This window comes from Pristiophorus japonicus, chromosome 25 (assembly GCF_044704955.1).
Source record: "Pristiophorus japonicus isolate sPriJap1 chromosome 25, sPriJap1.hap1, whole genome shotgun sequence".
NCBI lineage: Eukaryota > Metazoa > Chordata > Chondrichthyes > Pristiophoridae > Pristiophorus > Pristiophorus japonicus.
This window is the reverse complement of record NC_092001.1, coordinates 9,029,515-9,033,594: the sequence shown is the minus strand read 5'-3', so window position 1 is coordinate 9,033,594 and position 4,080 is coordinate 9,029,515. Positions and strand designations below refer to the sequence as shown.

General features: G+C 42.1%; 1 pseudogene; it reads right to left on the bottom strand.

Annotated features, from left to right (window-relative positions):
* Positions 1 to 469: 469 nt before the first annotated feature.
* Positions 470 to 3,787, bottom strand: LOC139238064 (probable G-protein coupled receptor 139; annotated as a pseudogene).
* Positions 3,788 to 4,080: the final 293 nt, after the last annotated feature.

Here is a 4,080-nt window from a genome sequence, read left to right as displayed (position 1 = left end):
GACAGAGATAAATAAATAGAAAAGATAAGCACACTCCTGGCGGTCCGAGTCCCGACCCGCCTCTGGGGATTCCAGTGTTCAATCCCTCTGTCCATTTGTCTACCTCTCTGTCTGTCCTTCCATGCGTTTCTCTCTCATTTCTCCGCAGTGCTCCCATGCTCATCAGGACCACAGCAGTGAATGTGATTGGCGGATTTGCGTATTTTCCTTTACCTGCAGAGTGGTCATTTACTGCATGACCAGATGAGCTCTTTATGCCGTCTTTTTGAGAAACAAATCATGTGTCGTCTGTGGAGCGAGTCCGCCTTAATGGTTCCAATTATCATTAAAATATATTAGCAAGTTCAGATTTAGAGCCATTTTAAGACGCTGTGCTCCGAAAGCAAAATATATTTTCCATCCAGTGCGGAGTGCATGAGATGAATAATAAAATGGGATGATGTTCAAGTGTTTAGAATCTTTGAGCTTTCTATGGTTTCACTAATTTAAGAATTAGATTGATTGGCCGTTTCACCGCGTTCTGCAGCTCCTCTCTGAATTTAGTTTGTGTCAGCACATAAATACACGTGTTGGTGCAGGAACTGAGAAGCTGAAGAATTCCTGCCGCGCTTTCTGTGGTATAAAGAGGATCAGTGAAGGAGGAAGGATAATTATTTGTAATTCACTGGTAAATGTAAAATACAACCTGTGTCGCCGACAACAGTATAAAACTGCCGGTTATACTGAAGAGTAAAGTGATGAATTTCCTTCGGTTCAACATCTCTATACTTTTGTGATTCTCCACATTGCTGCGGCCTCGGGGTTCCCTGCGGACTCTACTGGCCGCTAAAATATGTCTGACCGTCAGAACATTGAGCAGCAAAATTACAAAGAATGGAACGCAAGGTGTTAAAATGCGGTGAAACAAGACAAATGCGGTCCATGCGAGGGACGTAGCGAAGCTCGGTTTAAGCTGACAACCCCAGGGTACATTATCAATTATATATTCAGGTGCACTTGTAAAATACCAGGGGACACACTCTAAACAGCTCAGCACACTCACTGTTCCGATAACCACAGCCGCTGTTCTCTCGGTGCAGTAATTTGTTTTCAGCTTCTCACAACAAATGGCCACAAATCGGTCAAAAGTGAAAGCGACTGTTAACCAGACAGAAACCATCGTGCTAGAAAAAACCATCACTTCAATGAGACTGCAAACGGGAGTAATGTCCAGGAATGAATATGGGAAATAAATCTGAGGAATCTTCCTTAATATTGGATCAGATATAACGACCAGGAGATCGGCGCATGCCATTCCTACCAGGTAGCGAGTGATACATTTGGAGAGACCGCACTTTCCACGGACAGGATCACAATCGACACCAAGTTAACTAGAAAGAAGGGAGAGAAAAGGAAGCAGAGAAATTACAGATCAGACCTGGTGCCAAAGCAACATTTGGACAGAATCTGGGTGAAATTTCCGACTTTGTTGCTGCATCGAACGGTGGAAGCTGATTCTGGAAATGGGCAGTGCTTTCGGGCAGAGAAACGTTTCAAACAGATTTATCAATAGTGCATTGGGAAATCAGTACAGAAAGCGAATAAATTGAGCATCGGATCTATTGGAAGGAACGATTGACTGCACAGTGCCGGTGGGGAAATGAGAAGGGGTTTTATGGAGCGCGAATGCAACGGGTTAAACCGGATTTTATCTGCAGACGGAGGAGGAAAGACTTTAAAGGTCGGGAAGGTTTGTGGAGAGGGTGGGGCATTTGTTGCTCTGTGCTAAGAGATCTGAAGGGGCTGACACAAACCGGGAAAGACCGAGAGCCCTGGCAATGAGTTTAAGGTTAGGGTCTGATTGTAAGAGGCAGCTGGAGGTGGAGTTAGTGAGTAAGATTGGGAGGGAAACAAGGAAAATGTAATGTAGAAACTGGAGGTGAGTCTGGAGCACAGGGTTTGGGGAAACGGACAAACTGAAGCAGCGGATGAGGAGACAGGGGATTGAATGCAGTGGGAGGAGAGGCTGGGATTCACAGTGAGCCTGCAGCAGAGTGTTAGAGGAAATCTAATTCATAAATCCCAGTAGCACAACTCAATTCATACTTTCAACCATTGGTGTCAGGTAACAGCTCGTTGGTGACAAAGTGTGTTCTGTAAATTTATAAAGCAAAATTATATTTAATATGTTAATTAAACCAGCCTCGTTTTGTATTGAATTTAGTTGACAGAGTTTTTAAAAGGCAGTATCCTAATAATGCATTACGCTCAAGAAATGCAGGATTCTATTATAAACAACATTTTAATTACCTTTAGATATTCAGTCAGTAAACAAGTAAAATAACAATTTACCAAAACAGACCGAGGATCACATAGCGACAGAATAAAACCCTCACAATCTCACAACATCCTAATGTCACCTTGAATGCACATGTTGTTCTCTTAATTGCACTGGAAGTTTCAGCAGTTCAATCTGATTCATTATTCACATAGCTGCCCCTCTCACTATCTCCACCCTCTCCCTCTCTTTCTCGCTCTCTTTCCCTTCACCCTCCCTGCAGTTTTCCTTCTCAGTCTATTTCTCCATCGCTCCTCTCCATCTCTCCGCATTGACTCCAATCACTTTCTCAATGCCTTTTTCACAACCGATTCAATCCAAACATCCTGCAGCTGCATGCTATTCTCCTTCCACGTTTTCAATGTTTCTCTTCTCAGAGTCAGTTTGCTCAATGGTGAAGCCTCTGTGAATAGTTTAATATTTCTATAGAACACCCAATTATCAGTCTACTCACCTAAACAATTCACTTCGTCTCCAATACATGCAACAAACATGATCCTACAATTTTAAAGCGCATCGCTAGATGGCATGATAGTTCTGTTAACAAAATGACAACATCACCGCTGCTACTTGTAATTCCTACATCAATAGTAGGGCTCCTGATTCCAACAGACAAAGTGCAAACTGATACAGCATAACCTCAAAACATTTCACTTGTAACGAATGTTAGTGACAGTCATTGAACGCAGAAACGGAGAACGAGATGTGAAGGTTACAGCTGCAAACTCAGTTCAGTAGCCAGGCCTCCGATGCAGATTCAGATACATACACAGTGAAATAATATTTCATTACAGTGATAACCAATACTTATTGAAATCCCAGTTAAATGGAACCATGTTATTTCTATAGAACACCCACTTATCAGTCTACTTAACTAAACAATTCCCTTCATCTACATTACATTCAACAAACATGATCCTATTATTTTAAATTGCAGCCCTCCATCTAACACGGAGACCATGAGCTGTCTAATTTCAATCACTGGAAACACATTCATTAATAATATTCCAGGACAGGTTAGCTCACAACATGAAACTCTTATTTCTGAAGGTGTGATATAAAAAATAAAATGCTGGAGATGCTCGGCAGGTCAAGAAGCTTCTGTCGACTGAGAAAAAGAACTGATGGTCTGATACCTGCTCTTAGCACAGACTCCTGATTCCAATACTTTCAGTACAGATAATAAGTTACTAACATTCTCTAGGGTTGGGTACACAGCGATCGTTGTAGATGTAAAGCAGTCAATTCAATACAGAAAGAGCAGAGACAGATACATCTCACCACTCAATGCTGGAACAGAACAGGTGACTGTGTAAAATATGCAGCAAGTAAAAGATAACCAATCACAGTAGCACATTCAACAAAGATTTACATAACTGACTGTTGAGATATCGGCTTACCAGGAACTCCAACAGCTGCAAGAACAGGATAATAAATATCTTCTACCTGAAGGATTAATGGATACCCCATATCTGTGAGAAGTTGCGACTTCTGTTGGAGTGGAATCCCCTGCTCCGGCAGACACTCTGAGCTGATACATTGCAATGGGCCGTGATTTATACAGGGGGTAAGTCTCCACTGACACTGCTGCACCCGTGATGATTGTTATTAGTTTCAGTCACTTGAGCAAACACATCATATCAGGATCTTTGACTCTGATGAAAATAACGCGGTGAATAACACTCAAACATCTCAAAGTCCCAGGACGTTACCAAGATCAGACCTCTCTTGGGAATAAGGCTGAAGTTCTGTTCATACAATAC